The 17,417-nt window shown below is 39.5% G+C and overlaps 1 protein-coding gene across 3 annotated transcripts in view; it reads right to left on the bottom strand.

Annotated features, from left to right (window-relative positions):
• The window catches only part of tmem132e (transmembrane protein 132E), a 656,500-nt gene that overhangs the window by 40,946 nt on the left and 598,137 nt on the right, over positions 1-17,417 (bottom strand). The window lies entirely within an intron of this gene.

Below are 17,417 nucleotides of genomic sequence, written 5' to 3'. Positions count from 1 at the left end.
CAGAACATGTATTTGCTTCATTTGAAAGTAATAAAATACACTCCAGAGGTGTGAAGATTTTACTAATTTTTAAATTCTATTTCTCTGCCTGTTGACCATAGGGTCAGTAAATTAGAATATCATCATGGGGTGAACTTATTTCAGTAGCTTAATTCCAGAAGTGAAACCTATTATGTAGATTCATTACGCACAAAGTTAGATATTTTAAGAGTTTGCTTCTTTTCATTTTTTGTTAATGGGTTACAGCTAATTAAAACCCAGAATTCATTATCTCAGAAAATGTGAATATTGCATAAGGCTAATAAAAATATTTTTTAATATAGAAACTCACCTGAGTTGAAATGATTGCATTACCTTCCAAGAGTAAGCCACAACGGGTTAGTGCTAAACTAGCTGACTGTCCACAGAGTGCTGTATCCAAGCTTATAATCAGAAAATTGAGTGGAAGAAAAAATGTGATAGAAAAGGGTGCCCAATGTCTAACAATACAGATGAGAAGAAGGCCACTGTTAAAGCAACAATGCTTTTATAACAGTCATCTATTTGGTTCCTGCTTCCCATTTTGTTCTTTCCCCTCAGTATCTTTGTGATTGTCATGGACTGCCGAGTCTGCTGCCTGAGCCAGATATGGCCTGTAATGGCATTACTTTAACAGTCAACTGGGTGAAAGAGGGGGTGTCACATTCTCCCCTGATGTAGAGCATATCTGCCTCTAACACTATAAGGCATCAGACCCACCATACTGGGCTGCCACAAGGTTGTCACATCTATGCCAAGCTGCACTGATGTGGTAATTCATGCAAAAGGAGGCACAGCCAAGCATTGAGTGCACATACCGTTCAGTTTATGGACATACTTTTGAGTAGGTCACTTTTACCTTCCACTCAATTTTCTATTAATTTGCTTGAATAAAACACAATGTGAACGACCAGCTTCTTTAGCAATACGTTTTGTGGCTTAATTTCTTTGTGGGTGGTGTAAGTGAGAGTCTGATGGACAACTGTCAAATCAGTAGTCTTTTCCCATGACCGTGTGGGTCACAACATGAACACAACATAACATTTTTTTGGTCCTATATAATATTGTAATTTCCTGAGTAACTTTGAGGTTTTAATTAGTTGTAAACAATTGCCATCAAATTAAATTCTTGAAACATATCACTTTGCATGCAATAAATCTATAGGAATTTTGCTATTTTTGTTGTGTTATTAAAACTATGTTCCACTTTGTGGAAGTTTTATATTCCAAACAAAACAGCACCAGAGGAATTTGCCAACCTGGAGAGGAAGTCTGGAACGACTGGTGGAACTCAGCTGCTGTGTTGGGTCAGAGTGAAAACCGGGAGGTCTTACAGCCTCAGCAGAACAAAGCCACGAACAACTGCTGCAAATAACAATGCTTACAGGCTGCAGGCTCCTCTCTAATCTCATTTTCATCCTTTATACAGTCAAATTAGTGCTTCTAAATAACCCCTGTGTTTGGTAAGCTGGTGAAGAGCAAATTAGAAGTTTACACCAAGTCCCCGACACCAGCACCATGTCAACGTAATCGTTTATGAACAATTACATGTAATATGCCAAGAGACGCTCTTAGGCAAACATGTCACTTTCCTGACATTTAACATGAACTTTGCTCAGACGTGCTCATAAATAAACATATTCCCTCATTTCACCTTTACAGAGACATTCCTGTAATGGCATCCCATTTGTGGCAGAGAGAGCATGAATTCAGACTTTTCTAAATTTAACTCAAAACCATTTTTCTGATTTCCATCAATTTGAAAACCCTCCACAGCTTCATTTGAATTAAAATAAATACCCCCCCCCCCCCCCAACACTAAATTATTAACTGCAGTGGAACGGGGGTGCTTTGCTTTTGGGCTTCCACTAAAGATTTATCAGGTATTGGAAGGTGGCTGGCATTGAAATCAGAGGATCTAATTTGTGGGGAATGGAGGTCGCCCTGGCCAGTCTTCTCAGGGCTAGGGATTCATCATAACTGGGAAGAGGTCTGGGTAATATAATTCCCCACATACAGACACCAGAGTTGGAGTGAAAAATCTTGGAAAGATGACAGGTTTATAGCAGATACCGTGACTTCAAAATACGTAAACAAACCAATTTTAGTGGTTTTAAAAAATCTAATTAATCTCATAACTTGTTGATAAAGTTAATTCATCTAAAGATGGAGTTTTTTATCTAATCAGGAAGTATAATATTACACTCATAGGAAGATGACATGTATTTCTATTTTATTTTAGGGTTAACATTTCTCTAAGAATCAACATGGAGGCTTGTTTACTAAGGCTGCAGTCACACTGTTTCCTAGATGAGAATAGGGGCTTTTATGAAGATATGTCCTTGAAATAGGTACATCCCTTTTAATCATATGCCATTCTGAAGTGTGTGGATACTGGGATCACTAAAGTGCAATTTACAGTGCGTCAGGACGTAATGATGTTGTGATGTCACCATTTGATTACATTCTCTTGTATTAAAGGATCAACTGAATGACTGGAAATAAAAAAGCGATGCCATGAGAGTGCCTTCTTGAGATCAGTTAATTATAAGCTGAAATATCAGTAAGTAATGCCATTGATTTCGTTTTCAGTGCCAAGCATCCAGCATGCCGCAGTGAGTGACACGTCTGCATAGCGTTACAATATTTGAGTCACAGTTGCTTTATTTTTGCTTAACCAATGGTTTGTTTTGACTAGGTGATCAAGTCCAGCTGACAAGCTGAAGTGGGCAGGACAGTTTCTGTAAGCAAAAGGTGAAAATTAAAATAAATTTTGGTATCAACTGTTTATGAGATAAATATGAGGTTAATCGCCTGTTATGTAAAGCAAATAAGACAAACAGCCAAGAAGAGGAGTTGGTCTAAGTATGAATTGATAAAAACAACAGCTGACCAAGAACAACCACTGAAGGAAATACTTTTTCTATGTTTTATGTAACTTTCAAGTTGGAAGTTGTATTTGGGAATGAAATCAAACCCAACTAAACCATGTTTCAGTTGCAAGTCAGAAAACAATTTGGATGCACTATTGTACTCAATCAAAAAGCTAATCATTAGCAATACAAGCTAAAAGCAGTGTATTTCTTTGCCTTTTGTGCATTCAAACAGTAAAGGTGTATGTTTGCTGACAAGACATTATGCAATACTACTGTCCCTTGCAAAACTATTATTACCCATTGAACTTATCAAATTTGTCAAGTTAAAACAGCAGATTACAATGCATTTTCTGCCATTTTTTTGTGAAGATCAACATAAAGGGAAGTGCAGAACAATACACATTTGAATGTGTCATTCTAATACACTAACATGCTATTCTGTATTGGCTGTATGTTCAGGGTCATTGTATTGCTGGCAGGTGAACTGTCACCTCAGTGTCTAGTCTTTTGCAGCATCTAACAGATTGTCTTCAAGGACTGTCTTGGGTTAAACTCCATTCATCCCTCCATCAACTACGATCAGCTTTCCTGCTCCTGCTAAAAAATTGGTGTGTTCAGCCTGTTAGTTTTCCCTAATTCTAATTAAGGCTCTCCTTGCCTATCTCCTGTCCATCCCGTCTCCTTGCCCTTCCTGTCGGTTATGGTGGGCAGCCATGTCTTAGCTGTCTAGGGGTATCTGTGTAAAGAGAGCTGAATTCATACATGCTCCACACTTTTCTGATTTTTAATAATAAAAAGAAAAATCAGACAATCATTTACGGTACACTTCACAGTTATTATATTACTTCGTGATGGTCATTTGTGGTTGTAATGCGACATGTGCAGAGGTACAAGGGGTATGAATACTTTTGCAATGCACTGTACATGTGTGAAACACTTAATGAGATACAAACTGTTAGTGGTGGTAATAAACAGTTAATCACTACTTTCACCATGTTTCAAACGTGCAGCAGACTGATTGTATCTAGAGGGTTGGTGAGAAACCTCCTTCAGGGGCTCTGATTAAAAATTAAATGCATGAATTAAAACATCCTTTAACCACCCATCCAGTGCAAATGTGTAAATAACAGTATTTATTTATAAAAAAAGTTAAACTACTGTTAAAATTTCTCTGGTTATGGTGGGAATTGTAAGCTGTTGTATTCTCCGAGGTGGCACTTCTTATAAGAACTATGAGTACCACTGATCTATATGATCAGACCTACAAGATATATTAAAAAAAAAACACAATGACCCCAAGCCAGCTATGATTAATCACGGCAGAGCCTGCTGACAGCATGAGCCTTGCGTGTCTCCCCCCGCCCCATCACCCAAAAAACAGCCACACAAACACATTCGCGAAGAACTCCAGCAGCCCTTCAGCTTCTGCAGCCACAGCCGCTGATAAACTTGGCTGGCTAATTGCAAGTCAAAAGCTGTTAGCGACTCTGGGTATTGGTGGTCCTGTGGGGGCTTGCTGAGGAGGGCTTTCACACTCTGAGCCACTGCATGACATCACACTGCTGCTAATGCTCTGTGGCATCCTCCGTGGTGCCAGCAGATTGCCTGGGTGGAGACAGATCATCGGAGCACTGCCTCAGATTCGTAGCGGGTCTCAGAGCGCTGAATGAAGGACCGGTTGGGTTAATGTGAAGGTGAAAACACCACAGGGCATTTCACACATTTGTTCCATGACATTAACTGATTAACCAGTTTCCCAAATAAAGGCAGCAGCTTCTGTCCTTTAAGTGATTTTACGCTGATTAGACCACTCATACAGCATATTATATTATATTATATTATATTGACAAGTTTGGCTGTAACTTCATTCAGGAGGTTCATTTATAGTTTTCTTACCTGTAGTAGAAAGATCTCACATCACAGTGAGTTTTTTAAAAAGTAAAAAATCCTCAGAGAATTGGAGAGGTAACAGCTATCCACACGGAATAAATGTTATAGCTGATTTTAGCTATTTAAAACAAGTCACACTGAAAATGTCTGTATTAACGCTGTATTAACAGATATTAACATTCTACACCTCACAAGAGGCAAGATGAAGTTTATTGCCGTTTTCTCAGTTTACCAGCTTTTACATTACTGTGCTAAAGATACAGTAAGAAAAGCCCTCACATGTCTGTAAATATGTTATCACTTTTCATGGAACAACACTGAAGATATGACACTTTGATACAGTGTAAAGTAGTCAGTGTCCAGTTTGTTTAACAGTATAAATTTGCTGTCGCCTCAAAGTAAAAGTTGAAACACAGCCACTAATGTCTAAACCACTGGCAATAAAAGAGTACAGAAATGTTCCAAGAACATTCAACTTTTCAGTCCATGTATACTAAAATACTTTAATCTTTAAACCCCAAAATAAACAAATCTGCATACAAAAAGCAACAATATGTAAAATGAAAAGATACTGCAACAATTTTATTTTTACGAGATGGTCAATGTGATCATGAACTACAGATAAATGTGGTATTAGGGCTGCTAGGCCTTGGTGGAACCAAGTCATTGTATTGCAAGTCTCTTTTTTTCCCCAGCACTAGCGGCCTTTATTTTGTTTTTGTTTTTTTAAAGTAGGCAGACAGGAAGTGGGGTGGGGAAAGGGGAAGGACATGCAGCAGAGATCTCCGAGTCAGGACTCGAACCCAGGACGGCTGTGTCAAAGACCGAGACCTCTCTACACGGGTCACGCGCTCTACCGCTACACACCATCCCCCACAAGTACATCTCGAGTCTTACCACCCAGGTCTCAAAACTAGTCTCGAGTAAAGAGATGAATGTCCCAAGTCAAGTCCAAAGCCAAATCATCCAAGTCTTGAGTCAAGTTAAAGTTCCAAACCTTTAGTCATCTGACAAAATCTGTCATTAAATCAAAGTAAAAATGTTTAGATATATAAATTATTTAAGAACTTTTTGTTTGCCAGAACAAACAGCAAGAGGAACAAATTTCCCACACATCAGAAAACCAGTGAAGACGTTGCTTTTTACTGTAAATATTGACCATAACAAAAAGTAATTAAATTGAGAAAATAATGAGTAAACTCCAAGATAATTTAAATAACTCATTTCTATAGAAAATAAAAATATCTCCATGTTAACCATCAGTTAAAACATGCTTTTATGACATTACATGAGTAACATCAGAAAAAACAAGTGAGCTTTCTGATCAAGTTAATTTTATTCCAATTTTATTCTAATTTAGCATTTTAGCTACATGTTTTACATCCTGAAAAGGTATTCCTTTTTGATCACATTCACCATCTGATTGATGGAATATTTTTCTTTGCTGTGTTAGCTCTGGGGATTTTGAGATGTTACTACAAACTGGAAAAAAATAAAGCAAAATTAAGCTGTTTTAAGAAATTTATCAGTGACTTTACAGTGCAGAGGATCATCTGAATAAACATTTATTTCATTTAAATAGGAAATAATTATATCTTACAAACCTTAATGAGGGAAAAAGTTTTATGTGATTTATTATTCGCCCTCCCCTAAAAAGATCCCCAAACAAATTCATATACATAACAGTGTAATTAAGCTTAAGTTATAACATTGATAGAAGCATTGCATTTGTGACATTGATAAAACTGAAATAGTGACCCACCTGTTTGACATGAAGGAGAAATAGTCATATTGTTTTGTTTTATTTGATTTAAAAAGATATTTTTATAAGTTTCAAATTTTTTTTTTAAGAAAAGGCACTTCCATCATTACCTCAGGGAAGAAATCTTGAGATGGCCTCTATCTTAAAGCAGTCTGCGCTGGGCCAATAGCCCAATACAATGCCTATACTCCCGGACCGACGTGTCCGATACGACCGCTGGCAGTAGGCGAGTCACTGTCACTGTATTCAAAATGTTACTGAAACTGCTTTAACATTACTGTACGAAGTTATGCTGCATAGAAGCCATGTCATTATTATTATAATTATGAATATTAAAAGTATTATGTTTTTGGGTGATGCTATTGAGGCTCTTTTTGTCTTTTTTTCCTCAATCTAACATTCCCCCTTTGATAAGGCTAGAAGAAAATTCCTCTCCAACACTTTCGGGTTCTTTTCTGCCATCATTAGGATGCAGAAGAAAAGCAGGGGAACAGCACGGTAGATGCAGCGTAAATGTTGCAGCAACAGGAGGAGGAAATATTGGCAAATGGCGAGGGCGTTAGCAGCTGGATGGACTGCGCTGCAGACATGGCTCCACTGTAACACATTTTATGTGGGGCAGTCAGCACATCCACATCAACTCCAGTACCAATGTTGTCTCCAACTAGAACTGATTTTGACAAAGTTTCCCATTTTCACCAAATAAACTACAGAAACTTAGAAGAAATCGTACACCAGCTAAGCTATTCTACCTGCTGTCTCAATCTTTTACCCACAGCTTTCCTTAAGAAAGCTTTGCCTGTAATAACATCTGATTTAACACAAATAATAAACACGTCCCTTTTGTCAGGCGTTTTCCCCCAGGCCCTGAAAACAGCAATTATCAAACCTCTATTGAAAAAGAGCAACTTGAACAAGCTCCTACTACAGAACTACAGGCCTATATCAAACCTCCCCATCATCAGTAAGATTATTGAAAAAGCTGTGTTTCAGCAGTTAAACAACTTCTTAACAACGACCAACTGCTTCGATGTCTCCCAGACAGGCTTCCTGCTCACCACAGTACAGAGACTGCTCTTGTCAAGGTGTTCAATGACATCCGTATAAATGCAGACTGTGGAAGAACCACAGTGCTGGTATTATTGGACCTTAGTGCAGCATTCGACACTGTTGATCACTCCATTTTATTAGAGCGCCTGGAAAACTGGGTCGGCTTTCTGGTACAACACTCAACTGGTTTAAATCCTACTTGAAGGACAGGGACCTTTTTGTGTCAGTAGGTAACTTTACATCAGAGACCACAAAAATCACATGTGGCATTTCCCAAGGGTCCATCTTAGGGCCACTCCTATTCAATATCTACATGCTCCCTCTAACTCAGATTTTAATAAACAACAAGGTAAGTTATAACTATGCAGACGACACACAGCTATATGTTACGATGTCACCAGGTGACCATGAACCCATTCAAGCGCTGGGTAAATGCTTAGAAGAAATCAATGCATGGATGTGCCAGAATTTTCTTCAGCTGAATCAAAACAAAACTGAAGTAATAATCTTTGGACCAAAGGAAGAGCATTTAAAAGTTAGCACACAGCTTCAGTTAATACAACTAGAAACCACCAGTCAGGCTCGAAACCTGGGTGTAGTGATGGACTCAGACCTGAACCTTCAGAGACACATAAAGGTAGTAACAAGGTCGGCCTTCGATCACCTAAAGAACATCTCCAGGATTAAAGGACTAATGTCTCAGCAGGACCTTGAAAAACTAATTCATGCGTTCATCTTTAGTAGAATTGATTACTGCAACGGTGTCTTCACAGGTCTGCCTAAAATGTCGATCAGACAGCTGCAGTTGATCCAGAACGCTGCTGCCCGCATCCTCACTAGAACTAAGAAAGTGGAGCACATCACCCCGGTTCTAAAGTCCTTACACTGGGTCCATGTAGCTCAGAGAATAGATTTTAAAATACTTCTGTTAGTCTATAAATCACTGAATGGCTTAGCACCAAAATATATTACAGACTTGTTGTCAGTGTATCAACCACCCAGACCTCTCAGGTCTTATGGCTCAAATCTACTCTGCAGAACCAGAACCAAACTGGAGAAGCAGCTTTTAGTTCTTATGCTCCACTAATCTGGTATAAACTGCCAGAAAACTGTAAAAGCGCCGAAACCCTAAGTTGCTTTAAATCAAGATTAAAAACTTATTTGTTTAGAGTGGCCTTTGACTGGGCCATTTAGGCATGATTGGTTGCGTTTTCAGTCCAATTTTCCTTTCATTTTCTTGTCCATCATTCTATTCTGTTTATTTTATTTTACTTTTTTAAATTACCTCTGTTGTTTGATTTTATTATTTGATTTGTTTTTCTGTGTCTGTATCTGTGTTTATTTGCTTTGTGATTGTATTGTAATGGTATGTACAGCGCTTTGAGTGTCTCGTTGCTGAAAAGCGCTATATAAATGAACTTACCTTACCTCATGTTCGGCGTCAGATATCAAATACACTGCTCAAAAAAATAAAGGGAAGACTCTAATAACACATCCTAGATCAGAATGAATGAAATATTCTCATTGAATACTTTGTTCTGTACAAAGTTGAATGTGCTGACAACAAAATGACACAAAAATCATCAATGGAAATCAAATTTATTAACCAATGGAGGCCTGGATTTGGAGTCACACACAAAATTAAAGTGGAAAAACACACTAGAGGCTGAACCAACTTTGATGTAATGTCCTTAAAACAAGTCAAAATGAGGCTCAGTATTGTGTATGACCTCCCTACAACGCCTGGAGATGCTCCTGATGAGACGCCGGATGGTCTCCTGAGGGATCTACTCCCAGACCTGGACTAAAGCATCCGCCAACTCCTGGACAGTCTGTGGTGCAACGTGACCTTGGTGGATGGAGTGAGACATGATGTCCCAGATGTGCTCAATCGGATTCAGAACGGGTGGACCAGTCCATAGCTTCAATGTCTTCATCTTGCAGGAACTGCTGACACACTCACGCCACATGAGGTCTAGCATTGTCCTGCATTAGGAGGAACCCAGGGCCAACCACACCAGCATATGGTCTCACAAGGGGTCTAAGGATCTCATCTCGGTACCCAATGGCAGTCAGGCTACCTCTGGTGAGCACATGGAGGGCCGTGCAGCCCTCCAAAGAAATGCCACCCCACACCATTACTGACCCACTGCCAAACCGGTCATGCTGAAGGATGTTGCAGGCAGCAGATCGCTCTCCACGGTGTCTCCAGACTCTGTCACATCTGTCGCATCTGAACCTGCTTTCATCTGTGAGGAGCACAGGGTGTCAGTGGCAAATTTGCCAATCCTGGTGTTCTCTGGCAAATGCCAAGCGTCCTGCATGGTGTTGGGCTGTGAGCACAACCCCCATTTGTGGATGTCAGGTCCTCATACCATCCTCATGGAGTCGGTTTCTAACCGTTTGTGCAGACACATGCACATTTGTGGCCTGCTGGAGGTCATTTTGCAGGGCTCTGGCAGTGCTCCTGTTCCTCCTTGCACAAAGGCGGAGGTAGCGGTCCTGCTGCTGGGTTGTTGCCCTCCTACGGCCTCCTCCATGTCTCCTGGTGTTCTGGCCTGTCTCCTGGTAGAGCCTCCAGGCTCTGGACACTACGCTGACAGACAGCAAACCTTCTTGCCACAGCTCATATTGATGTGCCATCCTGGATGAGCTGCACTACCTGAGCCACTTGTGTGGGTTGTAGAGTCCGTCTCATGCTGCCACGAGTGTGAAAGCACCACCAACATTCAAAAGTGACCAAAACATCAGCCAGAAAGCATCGGTACTGAGAAGTGGTCTGTGGTCCCCACCTGCAGAACCACTCCTTTATTGAGTGTCTTGCTAATCGCCAAAGATTTCCTCCTGTTGTCTATTCCATTTGCACAATATCATGTGAAATTGATTGTTAATCAGTGTTGCCTCCTAAGTGGACAGTTTGATTTCACAGAAGTTTGATTTACTTGAAGTTATATTGGGTTGTTTAAGTGTTCCCTTTACTTTTTTGAGCAGTGTAGTTTGAAGCCGAAAGGCTCAAGTTGCAACATTGCACACCTTGCTATTACAATGAAGACTGCGATTCAATACATTGTGCAGCTCTATGTGAAAGTGGATCGTCCCAAAGTATAACAAACAGGTCATATGTTCCAGCAGTCAAAGGCAAAGAAGTGGGATGCAGCTGGGACACGTTCCCAGTCTGTTCCTGGGACACACAGTATCATGGGTTCAACTTCTAACAGTTTTCAGATCAACATTAATCAAGATGTATTTGGTATGTGCCCAGGGAGAAACACAAACCCCACTGCAGACCTTGGAAACCATGCAAACTACTGCAGCTACAATGCAGCCCAATATTTCCATAAAATTATCAATAATCACAGCCAGTGTGCTTCTTATCACACTGAAAAGAGTTCAAAATCACCTATAGTAGTAATTTACGTCTACTTTGCATTTGTGTTAAGTATGCTACACTCTGATTGCATTTGTTGTTTATCAAACAACAGGAGCAAAAGTGATTTCCTCAACCCTCCTATCACTGTCAGAAACTCAATAAAAAATGAGAAATTAATTTGGTGCAAATGAAAACAGGAGCCATTCTGATTGGCACCGACTCATGCTGCAGTGGAACAGAAATCCTCTAAGATTTTTGCTTTAAAATTAAATGTTGAACTAATTAAATTGCTTTGACATTTTAACAAATGGCTTTGTCATTTGGGGATACTGCATGCGTTTCAGCACAGACAGAGCTGACATATGGTTAGCACTGCAGGGACCGTGTCTTGTAGTTGTTTTGAAATGTTTGCGCCGTGTGATGAATATTATGTGTTTGCTTGAGCAGTGCAGCCAGTGAGTTCATTTAGCCCAGTTAGCTAAATGAAGCAGCATCCATTAGCCTGTTGTTGATTTTATTGTTGATGATGATGAGAAGGAAAGTTGTTCGTTGTTCCGATGAGCTGGGAATTTAAAGTCTTTTGTTTAGATGTAATAAGGAACAATCATCATTTTGTGAGAATTTGTCAGCTCTTTTCCTAACTTCTGTGTGTATTTTACCATCAGGACAGATTTGTTTTATATTCTAAAGTTGGTATATATTACTAGAAATTAAATTTTGAGAAATGCCCATGTTTGTCCCTGCATTTCAGACCACATGGAACAGAGGTTCTCACAGCAATTATTCAAAACATCTGTGTTGATGTGCACATGGCCTTAACCTGAGATCTTGCACAGCCATCCATGTTAAATTCATGGCACAACCAAAGGTATATTTGTCACACCAATATGGAGGAGAAAAACATACAGGGTACAGTATGCATGCATGATGACCACAGGCATGTGATGTGATGTGCAGACACAGGGCCTTATCTCTGGCTTCAGATGGGGTTATGTGAGCCACATCCCCACACGAGACGATGATCAGTGGGGGATGGTTGGAGTTGTCCACCACTGCTAGCAAATCCTCCCTACCCCCTAAAACACTGTCACACTTCTTTCTCTGCTCGTTCCACCTTGTACAGCAGCAGTGCATTAACACAAGCACATTTTCACACACAGAACTGGCTTATCTGCTACAGGCTCTACATGCACACTGCAGCTTAGTTATTTCCAGAGAAGAAAGAACTAAATAAATAAAAGCGACAGTAAAGAAAAATGACAGCCTCTCACCTATTTTTACTCTCAGAGTTGGAAGGAAAAAAACAACAGCCAGTGGGTTGGCAAACATCCAAATGAGAGCAGGAGGCTTGAAATAAGGTTATACTCAGAGTGGAAGCCATGAGAATAGTTTTTGTTAAAGAGTTTGAGTTGCAGCCGAGTGACACAAAGTGACAGTTTTAAGGACCTTTGTAGTAGATGGATGCCGCACCAATCAGTTGCACTTTCCCCAGAAAGAGAAATAAACAGTAAAACAGAAATCTGATCTTTATAGACTGGTGCTAGGTTTGGTGCAACTGTAGAAAAACAATAAAGGCCAGTACTTACGAGGTACCTACACTATGCTTATAGGCTTTCTGTGCTGTGCTTAAAGGGTACTGAATAAAGTACCTCCAGGGTATTTATGAGGTACCTACTAGAAACCTATATGATGCGTACAGGGTACCTAAGGTATACTTAGAAGATGCATACTGGGTCCCTGTGGGGGATTTGCAGGGTAATTAGGCGGAATTGTTAGGGTACCTTCTGAGTACTAACAGAAGTACCAACAGAATTATTTTAAGGTTCCCTACTGGGGTAGGTGCCTATGGAGATTGCTTCACTACACTTACATGGTACCTATAGAGTTTCTCTGGGGAACTTACAGATTATCTATGGGATACCAACAAGGTACTGAAAGGGTACCTTAGAGTACAAATTGTACCTAGCTGGTACCTATGGGTAAATGAAGGGTACTCTTTAGCTGCATGTTACTTTCAGAGAACCAACAGGGTTCCTATGAGGATACATTTAGGGTACTTACAAGGTACTTAGCAGATGCCTACAGGCTACTTATAGGGTTTCTTTAACAAACGTATAGAGACTTATAGTGTAATTAAAGGCTACCCATGACTACTGGCATGATACTTTCAAGATACTAAGAGGCTGCCAACAGGTTACCTACTGGGTACTTAAGTACCCCGTAAGCACAGCTTAACGTCAAATTATAATACAGCCCAGTACCCATAGGTACCCCTGTACCACCCATCTGTTTTTATGTTGTGGTGCCTAGCTTCTCCAGCACCACCAGAACCCTTTTGTCCATTCTGAGGGTCGCTTTATTAAACTGTCATGACTCATGTATTTCCTGGGCTTGAAGGGCTCATTTTAAATTAGCCGAGAATGTTCAATGGCAGGATCGCTGAAGCAAGTCCACTCAATATCCTATGGCCCGCCGCCTTGTCTTTAATGGATCATGAGAAATGATGAATGACATGCTGAGGCCAGCTATCCCCCTGCCACACCTGCTCTCTTGTAATGACAACACAATGCAGTACAACTGGACCCCCACCTCTAAGAAACAAGTCTATATAGTAGATGTATTGATCAAAAGCCTGCTATGAATCAAATTTATAATTTAATTTGCTCTCTCCAATGCATCGAAGTTCTTAACTAATACCAGCTCCAGTACAACATGTCCTGCAGAGCATAAGGAAACGTTGGCCCAGTAGGTAAGAGAAAACATAATGGGCATATGGACATACTGGAGCAGAAAGAGTCCAATAACAGCTAATAGCGTCATGGCCCCAGTCTGTAAAATCTGCCTCAGTCGACCTTCAGAAGCTGCTGGACCATGGAAAGAGATTTCATTAATCTGACTCGATGTGATTATCATTGAGAATAGATTCATTATTCCTGAAATAGAAGAAATGAGTCTGCTAAAATTTTAAGATTTCACTCAGAGGAAGCCAGTAATGAGCCTGACAACTTAAAGTTGATTACATTCTGACCTCCTGCTGGTGTAGATTTCATATATAAATCTGTTCAAACTGTCCCACAGACTTTAAATAAGATCCTGGAGGTTGGAGATGTGATAAAGTAGAAACAGATTCAAAAGGAATTTACTCACTACTTGTCAGGTTCTTCTGTAAAGGCAGAACCTTAATAAAAGCAACTTTTTGGTCATATTTGCTGCAGCTGTCACTGCGGCCCTGACAAACACGAGGCAGACAATCTGTGCTCTCTAATGCACACGTCTGAAGAAAGCCAGGAAGAATCATCTCAGCCCTGTAAGTTAGTATAATTACTCTGATTCCCAACCTTCACAAGCGGCTTCAAAGATGGTCCAGTTTGTTAGTTATGCTTTAAGCCTGTTTGAGTTTTTACTATAATGAGCAGCCTGAGAAGACATTGTCACCATTTTTGCAACAACAAATAAATTACCATGCATTTTTAGACTTTTTAAAGCAGAACCAGCTTCCTAGAAACAATAGAGAATATTAGAATTCCTCTCACTTTTAGGGTAATGTGAATTTGTTTTTAAAGTTATGCAACACATTTTCAGACATTTTTCTAAAGGAAGAAATATGATTTCAGCTCCTTTTTGTTTCATCCTCAAGAGATTCTTCAGTGGATGTGTTCTGTTTGGGGTTAATTACATTTTCTTTTCTAAACTGTTTAGAGTTTAGTTTGATGCTGCACCAAAGTGTTTCCTAACTGGGAAGCAAATGAGCTCAAATGAGAAACAAAAAATGTAGTTTGTGAATTTTTTTTAATCTCTAAAGGATGTAGTCTGCTTTCTGAAGTTTTTTTTTTACTCTTTAGTTTCTTACAAAACAAAATCAACATCATACACACATGAATGCACTAATATTACCTTCAAACAAAAGACAATAACAGTTTCACAAAACGGCAGACAGATCAGTGCTTTAAAGAGAGGAGAAGAAAAAAATGAGATGTGATTGGAAACTAAAGGCAGTAGTTTGATGCGTATAATCTCTCAATTTAATGATATGACGCTACTTTGGTCATTATATGCTCTATCAAAACATGCTCTAAGCTACATAAAAAAATGAAAGCAAATAAAATACATAAATGAAAGAAAATCTTGTCCCTACTTACTGAGCTTTCAGTTTAGTCTTATTTTTGGATAAAGCTGCACACTCGGGGCGCGCCTCGTGGTGCAGCGGTACAGAGCACATCCCATGTATGGAGGCCTCTGTCCTCGACGCAGCTGTCCCGGGTTCGAGTCCTGGGTACTGGGTTCAAGTCTCTGCCCGGTGACGTTTGCTGCATGTCTTCCCCCTCTCTCGAGCCCATTTTATGTCTGTTTACTTTCAGAAAGATCGAAAAACAAACCCCACTTGTCCCCAACAACTAAATATTAAAAAAAGGTGGACAATATATTTAATCAAATTTATAATTACAATATTGAAGCGTGTATTATCACAGTCACAAAGGACTGCATGGATGCATTATTCTGAAGGCTGTAATATTTCAGGTCCCATGCATTTAAACTGCACTTTTCCTGCCTTATGTTCACATCTGATATCAGTTTTAATGACTGAGTTGTGTGGGCGTTTTAATGATGGGAAATGTGGGTTGATCAAAATCCATATCATTGCAATATTAAACGATATAAAACCTTTCTATATGAATATTGTGCAGCTGCAGTATGGTTCTTTGTTGGCATTTTGAATACTTCTGGTTTTATTCTGAAGTTCTGGATGTCTGAAGTTCCACATCCCCTGCTTGTTTGGTATTATAAGTGCCTTTACTGTCTTCAAATCAGTGTTTCCAACCTAAGTGGATTGTTGTCATCGTTTACAAACTCACTGGATCACCTTCTGAGTATTGATGGGATTCCCGGCGCCGGTACTTCGAAGACTGTGTCAAGAAAATCCAGGAAATGTTTAGTGAAGACTCGTATTGTTTAGGGTAAGTGACATTATTGATGACGTTTGACGCCCCACTGCCTCTAGTGATTCAGGAAGGAGTTTGTGGGTTCTTGTTCAGTGTCTGTGGACCCTGCAACGGGTCTTTGTTCAAGGTCGGAGAAGTCATTTCTAAAAAGAGGAACTGGTAAAAACCACAACTGATCAAACACAGCTTTTAAATCACAGTGAATAGCACCCACCCCCACATCTCTTTACGCTGCCGCAGTTTGAGAACAAGTCATGATATAACATCAATAGAACATTGACTGGAATACATCAGCCTAGAAACTCTTCTGCTCTCATGGTTTGAATGGTCATTATCTCGTCGTTAAATAAAAATGCATTGATTTCTTGTTCCTGACAGTCATTATTCCTATTACCAGACTGTGATAAGACAGCTTTGAGAGTTTTACAGATAAAATAACTGCAAACACATCTGCCTGTCTCACAGTTCTGGACCAGCAGCGGATTTGGGTGCAAATTCAGTCTCAAGAAATGAACGTTTGGCTTCATGAATGTTTCTAGAAGCTTTAAGGCTGTGCAATTAATGGAATTTACTGTTCATTTTGGTTCCAAGCTATCACAAAAACATGTTACAATAAAGAAACAATTGTTTTTGTTGACATTATTTTTGACATATTCCACTTTGTGATATGCTCTTATTTTGAAAGGTTTATGCTATGACTCTGCGTCTTTTGGAGGCTGAACCCACGTCCTTTCATGGCTAGCTGGCAGAAAGAAGAGAGGAGCAGCAGCAGAAGCTGTTTCGACCCAGCATGTATGAACTCACTAATGGCTGCTATTAGATGTCCTTCAGTAAACTATACAGATAAAACTGCAAAGGCATGAAAAAATAAAGAAGTTGATTACTGTGTGGGAACACTGGGTTCTAAGACACAGCTACAGATCAAAAACACATGTTATGAAAGTTCTGCTACTCTGCAGTGTCAGACCCACACACCAACAACTAATTTATACAGACACTTTGCATTTAAACCTGGGGTTCTCTATGAGCAGCCAATACAGCAAGGGACTGAAATCTGTGGAAGATATTGTACCTAAATCACATGTATGAGATGTTTGAGTAGCAAATTTCATACAGTATCATGTCTTAATTTATTATAAATTGTGACAATTAATTTTTGCATTATTCACTGTAGATCGATGTTACATTTTGGTTTTGCAAGTATATATTTAATGTTTTTAATTAGCTCCCAGTTTTGATTTTATTTTCCCAGATTGTTGAAGGAAAGTACATTTCTGATTTGGGTTGTGAAATCCTACATTTGAGTAAATACTTTGCCATATATCTTAGTGGAACATTCAGTGTGAAGCTATCAGGGAAAGGTGTGTTTCAAATAAAATTACTGTTCAAGTCCATCAGGTGCATTATTTTTTTCCACACTCAACCACTAATGATGAGCTAGTTTTTTGAAAAACACCCAACTTTCCAGTGCTCATCTTGAAAAACAGAAGTTTTAGACTCGTAAAACATGG

Source organism: Girardinichthys multiradiatus, chromosome 11, assembly GCF_021462225.1.
Source record: "Girardinichthys multiradiatus isolate DD_20200921_A chromosome 11, DD_fGirMul_XY1, whole genome shotgun sequence".
Classification (NCBI taxonomy): Eukaryota; Metazoa; Chordata; class Actinopteri; order Cyprinodontiformes; family Goodeidae; genus Girardinichthys; species Girardinichthys multiradiatus.
The sequence above is the reverse complement of the archived record's forward strand: the minus strand, read 5'-3'. Positions and strand labels throughout refer to the sequence as shown.